A 14,608-nucleotide genomic window follows, 5' to 3' on the forward strand; every position below is an offset into this window, starting at 1 on the left:
CCTCTCACACTTCATTTGATCTTTTGATACCTACTGACTACTCTATCCTCAGAAACAACAGAACAGACATGATCGGGGAGGTGTTGCGATTATCTTCAGAAACTCCCTTCAAATTAATGCCTTTCCCACCATCCTCTTTCGCATGTTCAAATGCCTTTCCCTAGAACTCCAAGTTCATCATGGCTCACCCTTCAGGTTCCATGCCATCTACCATCCGCCTGGTAATTGCTCTTCCTTCATGGAGGAACTCATCGACTTCATTAGTGGCCAACATTCACAAAGCGACAAGCAGATCTTCCTAGGTGATTTTAATCTCCACTGGGGTTCTGTGGAAGACTTGGCTGCCAACAGGCTTGCAACCTGTCTCTCAGCCAACAATCTTGTCCAACACGCCCATCTGTGTAGACTGGTCAGACCATTTTCTCATTCCCTTCCGTTTTCACCTCTCGCACATTATAACTCTCGGCCAACCTAAAAGAGCCTCTACTTGGTTCCGCAACACAAAAAACATTGATCTTGGGATTCTATGTGATTCTGCTATGCGTTCACGTCCTAGTCTAAACCCCAATACAGATGTCAACAATCTCACTCCCCATTGCCTCTCAATCCTTGCAGTTGAGATCGACAAGGTTGCTCCACTCCAAAGCAAAAGGAAAAGACCCTCCCCTTCAGCTCCTTGGTTCAATAAAGCTCTCTATGATGAAAGGAAAAACCTTAGAATCTTGGAGAAATATTAGAGACAATCTCCATCCACCCCCAACCACTCTCTTTTATGTTCAGCAAGATCCAAATACCACAAGCACATCTTCCAGGAAAAAACATCACATTTCAGATCCCTCCTCGATTCAGCTGAAAACATACCCAAAAAACTTTTTGACCTCATCAAAAACCCAAATTGTTCTCCCCAAACCATCAAACCTGAGGCTGCTTCAAAGAAAGCAATGGAGGTCACTATATTCTTTGATCAAAAGGAAAAAATCTCTGGTGGAACAGGTCGCCCACCCCCATTGAGGAGCGAAAATCCTAAGTCACTTGGAAGAACTTTGCCGCCATCTCGGAATATGATCTCCTCAAAAACATCCTCGAAACCAAACCCTCCAACCATTCTTCTGACTCCATACCCAGTGTCATCGCCATTGATTTCTATACCAACACTCTCTACTATTGGACCAGGCTAGTTAATCTCTTCCTCAGTCAAGGTTCCCTCCCAGTTGTCCTCAAAACAGGACAGGTTAGCCCCCTTTAAAAAAAAAACCTCTGCAGATGCAAACGACCTCAATAACTTACGCCCCATCACCAATCTCCCTTTTGTTTCACAGATCACAGAAAAATGTGTTGCAAAACAACTTTCCCAACACATTATGGACAATAATCTCCTTGACATGTTCCAGTCTGGCTTTATTCAAAATTGCAGCACTGAAACAGCCCTGCTGCGAGTGATCGATGATGTGCTGCATATTCTCGATTCAGGGGAATCATGCCTTCTGATTCTTCTTGACCTCTCTGCAGCCTTTGACTGTAGAGTTTTCCACATGGACAGATTAGGCAGTACACACAGTATTCGGTGTTGCAGTCAAAAGGACCTTTGATGTTAAAAAATCTGGAAAGTAATTATGTGAAAGAACATCCACAGATTACTTACAGAAAAGGCAAATCTCTAAAAGATGATTTAAGCAAAAACATGGTCACTCACAAGAAAACTGCATATAACAAGAATTTCACAGGCATTGAATGCTGTATGAAGTGCAAGGCTTGCAAAGGTAGCAATAATTGTAATAAAATCAGAGTGCCCAACAGTTCCAGATTTTTTAACATCAAAGGTCCTTTTGACTGCAACACCGAATACTGTGTGTACTGCCTAATCTGTCCATGTGGAAAACTCTACATTGGAAGCACAAAACACAAGGCCAAGATTAGGATATTAGAGCATAAGCGAGCAATTAGGAACACCAAAGAGCAGTACCCAGTTGCTCGCCATTTCAACACACACCACAACCAAAATGACAACTTGTTGAAATATGTGGTGTTGGATGCAGTCAAGGAGAACGTAAGAGGGGGTGACAAGCTGCAACAGTTAAGGATCTTGGAATCAAAATTCATTATTGATTTCGAGACACTACATCCTGTGGGGATGAATTGCAGTGAGGAACTGGCAGTCCACCTCTAGAATCATTGAACATACCTGACCTGACATTCCCTTGCGCTTGCTTTTTTATGTGTAAATAATTTGATCCAATTGATTTTAAAATCACTAATTTTCTTTTTACATAGGGGAACTTGACTACAAGCAACAACAGGCTTTATACCTAGAACGGAATTGTCATAACTGTTTAGCCCACTGGGGCATCACCCGCACAACCTAAGTGAAATCTGGGACATTTCAATAGCCCACTGGGGCGAGACTCAATTTTGTTTTGATTGAGAATATTATTGTTTTTGTATATAGTAATCAGTGTGGCGCGTCAACACCACTCCAAGATGGCGGCCAAAAGGGATGATTAACTCGCTAACATGAGCCAATCCCTTGAACTTGATTTCACGTTATAATTGATAGATAATGAGCGAAATATGGCTTGATTTAATTTGCATTATACCTTGTTTTGCACTAAAATTATCAGCATAAACACATTATGACAATGTATGTTTTAATGAAAACACCATTCAAGTATGGCGGTCAAAATTGGCCGAGTAGATCTACTGTAGTCCTACCTCTATGCACTTTGTTTTCACTATGTAAATAGCACGATGAAAATGTACACAGTAACTGTGACCAAGCCTTAGTGGCGAAACGCGTCGGTAGGGAGCTGCCGATTCTGTGCCCTAAATAAATATATTTTGAAGCATCCAAAGGCAGCCTGTGCCGTTCTTCTGAGAGGGGGAACCTTTTTTTCATATATATATATTTTTTCTTCTGGTCAGTGCCTTGTACATTGGGGGAGTGAGCGATTATGTGAACAACATTACCTTGTGATTCCAAGAGATAATTCTCGATTGGTTCGCGTTCACTTTATAAATAACACGTATTTATACAGTTATTTAAATCTGTGGTTTTTAAGGTGTAAATATATATTTATATATTTTATAAATTAAGCCACTTGTACTTTTAACATGGTATGTTTACAATTATGCATACAAATGTTAGCACATGAGGATGAAGTATTTTTTCCATGTTGTTGAACTCATTTGTGAAAATTGCGCGCGCACTAGCACTTTAAATGTTTGGCATTGGCTCTCAGCAACTGGCCATGTGATCAAGCTGTAAGGCGAAACGCGTAATGGCGGCGGCAGGCTTGCTGGAAATAAAACACCTCGTTTAAAGCACTAAGAATTGGGTCTGTTCCTTCGTCATTTTGGAGTGTTGGGCTGAGGCGGCTGCTTTGGCCAGTGACGAATTTTCGTGCATTTGTGATACCGCAGAGGCTTCCGCGGTACGAACAGAACCCCTCCTTGTTTGTTTGGGCTAAGCGGCAGGAAGCATTCCCTCGGCTGGTCACCCGGAAGAGGATTTACGAACTCCGGGAGGAGTAAGCCGCGTTGCCCCCGGGCGCCGTTGATTACCGGACTGTTGGGAGCTGACACCTGAAGGAAGGGAGCGCCGGCTGGCGCTTGTGGCGGTGAACCAGCGATAGCAGTCTTTCCAAGGACGGCCCGGTAAGGAGTGTGCGTTTGTTGCGGTGCTTGTTCACTTGATTAGCACCGAGCATTGAATCGAGGTGGAGCGATTGAAGCTCCCAGCCAAAAGTGCCAGAATGTCCGCAAATAAGTTGCGAGAGCGGGAGGAGGCGGCAGAGACGATGTTCTTAGATTCCCCGGCTGGGGGGTCTGGCCAAGTCCCACAGGCAGCGCAGGCAATAACAGGGAATCCCACCATTCGGGATTTGTTCAAAAAACTGGAAAAGTTAATGAGATCAGAACAATCGAAATGGTGGGAACACAGGTCTCTCTCACGGTATTTACAAGTCAACAGAGTACCGAGGGGGCTTAGAATAACATTAGCCCCCAGTTACGAGAATCCTGACCCGTTGATGCTTAAGGAATGGGCTGAATCCAATCTGGAGTCATCTGCAAAACTGTTGAAAATTTTGGTGAAATATGCCTCAAGTGATCGTGAAAAATTGCAGATTGAGATTGATAAATTGGAGGAGGAAATAACTGGATTGGGTACAAATGATCAGACCAAGAAATTGCGTGAAGAGATGATGGTCCGTTTAAACAAGGAAGAGGAAATCATCAAAAAAAGGAAGGCCTACAAGTTCGAAAGAGACCGTTTAGACTATGCAAATGGCCAAATTTTTACTTTTGCCAGACGGTACGATGGGGTGAAAGCCAGAGTCAAGGGGGCGCAGGGAAGAGTGCCTGCCACGCGTGACAACTCCATCTCAAGTTCGGAATTAAGTTCCAACATTGAGAGTGAACCGGAAGGCGAGAGCAGAACGGACCATGCGTTGGGGTTTACCAAGCTTACCATGGCGGAGGAAGTAGATTGCTTATGCCTGGATCGCAGGGACACACTGCGATCAAGATCAAAACAAGCACCAGGCGCAACTACAGGCGGAACCAACGCCGCAAAAAGTGCAGGAGCGGCAAAGGTAAAAGCAAAAGGACCCCCGAAGGGCAGGTGGAACCGATCCCAAAAACGCAATCAGGCGCAATCGGAAGCACCAACTCAGTGATCAATCTCACGCAAGCGAAATTGACCAAGCAGGAGGAGGCAGTTCTTGCTTTGGGTTTGTCATATTGTCCACCGAACAATTTTAATTATGCAGATGCGCGAATGGATACTTACAGGTTTATCCGTAAGCTTAAATTGAGCAAATACCACTGTCTCCAATCCAAGAAACAAAATCCTGTTGAAACTAATAGCCCTACTTTGTTGACCGTGGGAGACCAGGAGGATGTGAATGCATTATGGTCTCTTCAGAATGAATCATCTGGAAATGAAGGAGGCAATTGTAACATGGAGCGAGTAAATGCAGCAGCAGGTTTAACATCCTTCAAACCCAAATCAACATTCCAGCCCATCATGCTCCATGATAACATAGACGTTTACCATGATCTAGTGACTAAAGAGCTAAAACAATTATATGTTGCCACTAACAGTAAGCGCAATGTCATCAACAAACGCAATTGGAGCTATATGCAACTGATGGAAAAAATAACTGCGGACAATAACATTTTGGTGCGCCAAGCAGATAAGGGGGGTAACGTTGTTTTGTGGCCTCGGATCTATACTTGCAAGAGGCGGAAAAACAGCTCAATGACTCTGCATGTTATAGAAAGAGCAACTGGCCAACATTGAAGGCAACATGGGGAGATCAAGCAGCCAAACTCCAAGCGTGGAGGAGTGGAGGGATTATTACGGAGGATGAGTTCCGCTTCATGAGAAAGGAACATCCAGTGGTTCCTTCGTTTTACTTAATCCCCAAAGTCCACAAGAACTGTGCCACTCCCCCTGGGCGCCCAATAATCTCCGCAATAGACAGCTCCCTAGAAAATGTATCAAAATACATAGACTTTTTTCTTCAGGATTGGGTGAAGGGATTGGACTCATATGTGCAGGACTCAACGGACTTCATTCGCAAAACGGAGCACTTGGTTTGGGGCCCAGACCTTGTTCTGATGACTTTGGATGTATCTTCGTTGTACACCTCAATTTCCCATCGTGATGGGCTCAAGGCAATAGAACATTTCCTCAACAAACGCCCCATATATTATGGGGTACACAATAGGATGCTATTATCCATGGTCCAAATGTGTTTGGAGCAGAATTTCTTCCTGTTCAATAATCAGATATACCATCAAATCAGAGGTGTTGCCATGGGGGCCTGTTTCTCCCCTAGCTACGCATGTTTGCACATGGGGCTATGGGAGGAACAGGTCCTGGCGGGGGATCTGCGAGCAACCATGGAACAGCATGTGGTCACCTATTTACGCTACATTGATGACCTATTTTTTGTTTGGAGAGGGACAGAGGAGGCAGCAAGGCAATTTGTTGAAAGGCTGAATGTGAATAGTTTGAACCTTTATTTTACACCTTGCATCAATGCTAGAAGTGTTTATTTTTTGGATATGGAAATCTATATCACTGAAAACTGCTTGCAAACTAGGCTTTATAGAAAGCCGACGGCAGGTAACACCATCCTGCACGCGGCCAGTCACCACCCTGGCCACTTGATACGCAGCATTCCATATGGGGAAATGTTGCGTATCAAGCGGATCTGCAGCAGTAATGAGGAGTGCAGCCTAGCTCAGGAAGCTTGTAAGAATATATTTCTGGCAAGGGGATATTCCAGATCTTTGGTGGAGTCCGCACAGAGAAGGACCCAACAGATGTCCCGTGAATCTGCCCTGATTCCTAGAAATAGGGAGGCAGAAACATCCCTGGTGGGGGGTGTTAACAGTCCACGCATGATTGTCACATACAGCCGTCAGCACTCAGCCATAAGAAGGATATTTTGTGATAACTGGAACCTCATACTGGGGGATCCAGTTATTGGTAACAAGATATCAAAAAAACCACTCCTGACCTTTAGGAAATCCAAATCTATGGCTAATGCCTTGGTCCAAAATGCCCTGGAACCACAGATGTCATCAACGTGGAAGGCCTTGGGAGGGGGATTTAAGAAATGCATACAATGTAAGGCATGCAAACATGGGGTCAACAAATCAAGTTATGTTGTCCCATTTTCCTGTACACCTAGGAAAATTACCAAACGCCTTACATGTAAAACGGACTATGCGGTCTATGTGCTGGAGTGCACATGTGGACTCAGGTATGTGGGGAGCACCCGCCTGATGGTCAACAAATGTGTACTTCAGCACATTAGAGCTATCTCTAACAGGGACAAAGCCTATCCTGTTGCTAGGCATTTCGAACAAGAGCATAGTTCAAACCCCGTGCATCTTTCTTATTTTGTTATCGATGCAGTATGGCCCATGAAAAGAGGAGGTGATCGTGAGGCTAAACTACGTCTCCTCGAGACGAGATATATCCTAGAATTAGACAGCAAGCAGCCACAGGGATTAAATGCGACAGAGGATTTATACACTTGTTTATAGTTTGAGTGGAGCATTTGTATATTTAAATTCCTTTGCCCCATTATTTTCAGGATTAATTTTTTAATTATCATGTATTGCATGTGCTGCCGAATGGGTTCTTGGTTTTTTAAAAGTAACAATGTTGTTGTTATATTTGATCATTTGACGCCTCCCCATAACCTGTTTTAAGAGCTTTGTTTAAGTAGGAGGAGGGTAAGCCTATGATATAATACCATGGGCTGAACGCAACATGTTCCCTTTATGAATTGATTTCTTTTTCTTGTAAGTTTCATTTTGAGCACTTAGCACGAGCACTTTAAAGAAATCATGTTTACTCAACACTCATCTTTTTGCTGATGTCATGATGATATGTGTAATATTGCAGTGCAATTTTTACAGGGTTCAGTGCCCACTGTGGGCTGTATTTTCTTCTGCTCAGTGCCTTGTACATTGGGGGAGAGAGCGATTATGTGAACAACATTACCTTGTGATTCCAAGAGATAATTCTCGATTGGTTCGCGTTCACTTTATAAATAACACGTATTTATACAGTTATTTAAATCTGTGGTTTTTAAGGTGTAAATATATATTTATATATTTTATAAATTAAGCCACTTGTACTTTTAACATGGTATGTTTACAATTATGCATACAAATGTTAGCACATGAGGATGAAGTATTTTTTCCATGTTGTTGAACTCATTTGTGAAAATTGCGCGCGCACTAGCACTTTAAATGTTTGGCATTGGCTCTCAGCAACTGGCCATGTGATCAAGCTGTAAGGCGAAACGCGTAATGGCGGCGGCAGGCTTGCTGGAAATAAAACACCTCGTTTAAAGCACTAAGAATTGGGTCTGTTCCTTCGTCCTTTTGGAGTGTTGGGCTGAGGCGGCTGCTTTGGCCAGTGACGAATTTTCGTGCATATATATATATATATATATATATATATATATATATATATATACAACACACGCAGAGATGGCGTGCTCGAGCCACTTGGACGGCGGGCTCACGACGGGGTTCGCCAACCCCTTAAATTCCACACACTCCAGGTTCGAGTTCCTTTGTAGAGAAAAATCAGAGTCGGAGCCCAAGTATAGAACGGTGTTTGTCAGAGTTTAATTGACAGAAGAAAACACCCTACGCGTTTCGAGATCAGCCGATCTCTTGCTCACGGGTGGAGCTTACCGGTCCCATCGTTCTTTTTAAAGAAACATACAGTGTTATGCTTGGTCACACGTGATCATAGACATAGTGGAAACATTTTGTATACAGTGTGTGGAATATATATATATGTGTGTGTGTGTGTGTGTATGTGTGTGTTTATGTATATATATACACATCAGATGAAATGTGGGCACTTGCCCTTGAGGTTTTTTCTTGGACTATGGCTTTTTGCAATATATATTGTTTATTTGTAATTTGCCTGTACATTTAAGTTTTATCCATGATTGGAATAATTGTCATTGGATTTGTCATTAGACTTGAACTTACTGCTTTTTGTAGTATGTTTTCATTGTTCATGGCTAGTTGGGAGGAGCTTATGTAAGACTATCTACATTTAAACTCGTTGGTCTCTGTATGCACCATGTGATCAAGACCGGATTGGCCCGGTCGAAATGTGTCATGCTGCCAGAGTAAAGGAGGAATAAAGCACTTTACACCTGAATCTGCATTGGAGTGGTCTGTACCTGCTGTCCGTGGATTTTCTGTCTGCTGCAGGAGTTTGGTATATATATGTGTGTGTGTGTGTGTGTTTATGTATATATATGCACATATATATGTGTATATGTATATTTTTGTTCCAATGTGCCTTGCGCAATAGAAGGTCACTCGACATTGCTTGGGCTACGTGGGCAGCACCAAGCTGCAGGTGCACAGGCGCATTCTTCAGCACCTTAGAGCAGTGACCAACAAGGACGAGGCATACCCTGTCGCCAGACATGTAAATATGTGCCATGGGGGGGACATAGGATGCTTGCAGTATTATGCGATTGACATGGTCCCGCCACTTCGTAGAGGTGGCGATAGGGAGGCCCGTTTGAGAGTTCTGGAAACACGATATATTCTAGAACTCAATTCCAAGGCCCCCAATGGTCTAAATCAAACGGAAGACTTACACTCTTGTCTTTATTAGGGATCTAATATTTAGACCAGTTGGATCAAAATTTATCATTAACTGCAGAGTAATTGAGGGGCAATATGTATCATAGTCAAACATGTAAACAGTCTGCCTTCTGTTTTTAACTTCAATTTATGGTGAAGGGAGCGAAAACAATTTTTATCACTTGGTTAGAGAGCCATTTTTATGATGTATCATAATTATGTTTCCGATATTCTTTTTAAAGTGCACAAGCTTTTGTACCCTTGATACAGCAGTGTGGAAGCAGTGGTCATGTGTAGCGGTTAAATGCCCACTTGGGCACAATTTTGAAATGTGGTAAATTTGACACCAAACCATTTGTTCCCATTCAGCCAGTGATGGTGTCCCGTTTAGCGAATTTTGCACAATACATAGCGGATTTGCACAAAAAATAAGAAAATTTATAAAATTAATAATATATTTTTGTACATGATTTTAATGTGCTGTATACAAAATTGTTGGTTACAGATTTTAATCAATATATTTATTGGGAATGAATCACGATGAATTACGTGGAACATCAAATTGAACAGACAAGCCGAGAGGGACATTCTCTTTTAAAATCTGTTTTGTTTGTTATTATATATTGTTTTCAATATGGTGAACTACCATTTAAGTGTGGTTGAGGTGTCAAATGCACAATCATACTGTCAAACGTAAGCGCTACTGAACCAGGCTGAAGTATGTTTTTTATTTCCACAGGCTGTGGGGTCAGCTGACTGTGTATTGGCACTTTAAAGATGATGGGGGTGTAACCGACCATGTCATGTGATCAAGGGGCTGAGGTCCCGAAACGCGTCATGGCGGCGTGTTCCGTGCACTAAGGATGAAATAAACCAACTTGCAAAACATCCACTTGGGTCCGGTTTCGTTATTTCCTTTGGAGTCTGACTTGGGGGATTTGGCGAAGTTCGTGGCATATATATGTGTATATGTATATTTTTGTTCCAATGTGCCTTGCGCAATAGAAGGTCACTCGACATTGCTTGGATTTAAAATGCAGCCTGCTGTCCTGTCTCACACTGGCAAAACAAAATTCACTGGCTTTAATGCGCCAAACAGAATTTGTGCATGCAACACATATATTCACATAATTTGTGAATGTCTGTGTTTGCATAAATTGCCAAATGAAAGACAAGCCTATTGGCTTTGCAAGTACTTTTTTAATTTTGTTCCTCAGCCAATATGACTGCTGCTGTGACCTGTTAAAATGGGTTAGTGCAGCCCCTGCTACAGTGAGGCTGCTGCTACAGCTTCACAGTAGTCCTAATTTACAATGGATAATAATTAAAAAATAATAACTAGCCTTACTATATGGTAAGATACGAGTAAATGTGTAGGTAATCCAGTTTGTTGATTTTGTTACAGTTAAGCATTTGTGGAACAGAAAATTCTTCTGTGCATTTCTCACAGCTTCTTCTCAGCACTGTAGCTACACTTGATGCACAGAAACATATCCCTGTCACTTTTCTGAAGAAAGATTGGCCACTTCAATAAGCCACAATGTTTATCCAAACAAAATATAGCTTACAAATGGATGCCATCTGTAAGGTACTGCTAAAGCAGCAGACAATACAAGCACCGATAAAGACAATCGCTGTAGATGACATATTGAGTCCAGGCAAAAATATAAAAAGATGGTAAATGCAGTAAAAAAAAAACCACAAATGACTACTTTCTGTACACGGTCCTTCCATGAGATAAATAACTTAATGGGTGATGCAGTGTACGTATGAGATGCAAAGTAGTACCTCATGCATTGGCAGCATTATATAGTATGAGGAATGGCACAGCATGCAATAAAATGGCAGTGAGAGAGGAATAATTCTCTGGGTAAAGTCAAAGCCACTCTCTCAAACCAAGCCTAGCATACACAAATGTATAAAACCTTTCCCTGCGCATTCTGCTGGCCACTTCTATTTAGAACCTTTCGTGCTTGTTTGTGTTTAGCTGGTTAATTAGAAAGCAATCAGACTTCACACCAGAGCTTTCTGTGCTCAATTGGCTGAGCTTAGACTCAACCTTTAAGCTTGAACGTTTTGCAGTTGGCTGTCAAGGCCGAAAGTAGGAAGTCAGAAGTACCCAATATAGCAGTAAGGTGAATGAATACCAGGAAAGCACTTGAATCCAGGATTTGAGAACTTGATAGTTCGTGGAAAGGTTAAGAGTTGTGACAAAATAAGCCCAACCCTTGGTGGACCTACACAGGATGCATGCAAGAAGCACATGACAGGCAAAGGAGTATCATATTTTTTGTAACTTATTTTCATATTGGTTTAACAAATACTAAACATGATTCGGGCACAATAAATAGCACAATTCGATAAACTTAATGTCACTTACAATTGTTCAGAGTACTTGACACGTCATTACATTTCTCAAACAATTTAATAACAGAAGTGGGTGCTTTAATGGTATTATTGTTAAATAAGAAGCCCAATAGGTTTAAATAGCTTATTGTATCCACAGAAGTAACATTTTAGTGACAGCAGTATTGTTTTCTATTTAAAAGCCTTTCATAGAGTAGGAGAGAGAGCAAATGTAATTTACACCAATGATTCTAATCTGCTGTGGTCACAAGTACCAACACACACTCTCCAGTAACATCCAACTGCTGTAGATAGATATGTGTTATAGGTATTAATTCCCTTCTAAGAACATTTACTTAAAGGCAAATAGTTTATTTTGATTTTAAACATGCACTATCATGGCACTTGATGAGCCGTGGGAAAGTCTCATAACTTAATGTCACCTAAAGTATCTGTAGAATGATTCAGGGAGCTGGGTGCACCAGAGGAAAAACATCTTGTATATCTTCCACACCTACATTCTCATGTTTTATCGAACTCATTATCTGATGTTTAACATCAACATTAACATTTCCCTCTGCCTCCTCAGGCAGATCCCTTTGTTTCTCATATCCCTGGACCCTCAATGGGTGCAGGGCCAGTGCTGGCCCAATGGTCTCATCTGAAAAATCTTGGACCAAAATCTACCTGGAAAAAAACTTTTCCCATAGAACAGTGGTCTATCAATGACAGTCTAGCTTATAATTTAAAGGGCTCTGGGGAAGGCAGAGGAGTGATGGGAAGGAGTTGCAATATGGGTTCAATACATTTCTGAAGTGACAGTAGAATTTAGACAAGTAATATTATAAGCATGGTGCCTCATGGTAATTTCGTCACTGATTACTGCAAGGAAAATGCTGGTGGAAGAGAACATCAGTACACGGGGAATAGCTTCCTACCTTTGAGGAGTGCAGCAATGTAACATAATTACCATTACTGGCCATTACCACTGGATTTAAGGTCTATGCTAAAAATGTGCCACAATATTTAACATTATCACATATATTATAGACATTTTACTAGTAAAATTAGACCCTATAAATGGATAGCGGCAGCATCTTCAAGTCCAGGAGTCAGAAGAGAACTATGAATGTGAGACTAACCCACTATAGAAGAGCATTTGGTGTCAAAGAGATAGGACAGGGGTCCCCTAGACAAGAACATAGATTGAGAGTTAGCTGGAGCGATGCCTTTAACCCCTTTGCAGCGGGGGTAATTTCCCCGCTGTGCTGGGGGGAGGGGGGTCATGCCCAGCGCCCCGGTGCTCGTCACGCAGCACGGTGGCGATGTGCTCATGATGAGCTGAGCTCGTCACGGCCACACCCTTTTCTGTGGAACGCTCAGCACAGCGGAGGAAATTAGCCCCACGTGCGAGCGTTGCGGCTGTTATGACGAGCTCAGCTCGTCATGAGCACATGGCCACCGTGCCTCATGACGAGCTGAGCTCGTCATGAGCACGCATGTGGTTAAATAATGGGAAGCAGAGTTGGCCTTCCCAGATCACTGCATGTTTCTGTAGTGGCCATTTAACTTACTGACCATCATGCCAAGATATACATTAATAATACAATATTTTTAATATAATATTCATTCAAAATGGATTTATAAAGTGCTGCATGAAAGAACAGCAGTTTCTTGGTTCTCTGTAACATAGTGAATAGAACTAAGACACAAATAGACAGCTAGCAGAGACATATTACGATAAGGTAAGAATTACCATTCAAATGCTGTTTAAAGAGAGAGGTTATGACTCATTAGTAGTCTATAGGGCTTATCACAAAAACATTGAAGGCTAATTAAATTTGTACGTGGTGAAATCTAATGCATGCACAGATATGAATAAGAAACATTCCTCCTCAGTGGCTTTAGTTAATGGGCGGGTAACTTGGAAGGTGTCATTTAATGGGAGTGAATGGCTTGACTAGTGAATTTTTGCTGAACCCAAGATGTATCTGTCTCCAGAGTTCCAATGCAATTAATGTACCTCACAAGGGCTTTGAAGAGGATCCAGTATTCTGTAATACAATATAGTTCCATACAGAAGTGAGGCTACATTCTGCTTTGAGACTCAGACATGCTGCATGGTTTTGCACCCGTAGGAGTTTATTTGTATCTATACAGCGCAAATTGAGCTAGTGAGCAATCTTACATACTTAATGGATATTTCAATATGCATTTATAGCTCTTTATAAAGAGCAGGGAACACCTCACCCTCACTCACCCTCACCCACACTCACCCTCACTCACCCTCAACGCCTCACCCTCACTCACCCTCAACAACTCACACTCACTCACCCTCACCCTCTACCCTCACTCACCCTCAATACCTCACCCTCACTCACCCTCACTCTCACTCACCCTCACCCTCACTCACCCTCACTCACCCTCACTCACCCTCACTCACCCTCACCCTCACTCACACTCACTCACCCTCACTCACCCTCACTCTCACTCACCCTCAACCCCTCACCTCACTCACCCTCAACCCCTCACCCTCACTCACCCTCAACCCCTCACTCACCCTCAACCCCTCACCCTCACACAGTGCAATAGGTCTCGGAGCATTTGAGTTAGAGCTTTTAGAAATGTTTATGGCTTTTTTTTTTTTTAATTCTTTAGCATTGGCTACAGGAAACAAAAATGCTAAAGATTTACAAAAAAACCCATAAACAATTCTAAAAGCACTAACTCTAATGCTGCGAGACCTATTGCATTTCCAATGCTTGTTTACAGCATGATGTGAGCCATGTAGATCTAAAACCACATCTCTAAAGAAAAAAGAAGTGCCAGAGTTCTGGAAATTATGTTCAGTTAAGAAGAGAAGATGATATTAACAAACCATTTAAAACCCAAATAGTCAATTTAAGAACAAGTACACAAAAAGGAGAGACATCTGGAGTGTCCGAGTCAGAACCGAGTAATACTCCATATTCTAGGGAGAATTTAAACTATGAATTCAAACTCTACAATTCCACGACTGATATGTCTTCCTCTCTAATATTAATGCAATGCCAAACCTAAACATGTTTACACCGAAACTTGCCTACATCAATGACGATTGCTCCAGCTGAACACCTTC

This window comes from Lissotriton vulgaris, chromosome 9 (genome assembly GCF_964263255.1).
Source record: "Lissotriton vulgaris chromosome 9, aLisVul1.2, whole genome shotgun sequence".
In the NCBI taxonomy this organism is placed as follows: domain Eukaryota; kingdom Metazoa; phylum Chordata; class Amphibia; order Caudata; family Salamandridae; genus Lissotriton; species Lissotriton vulgaris.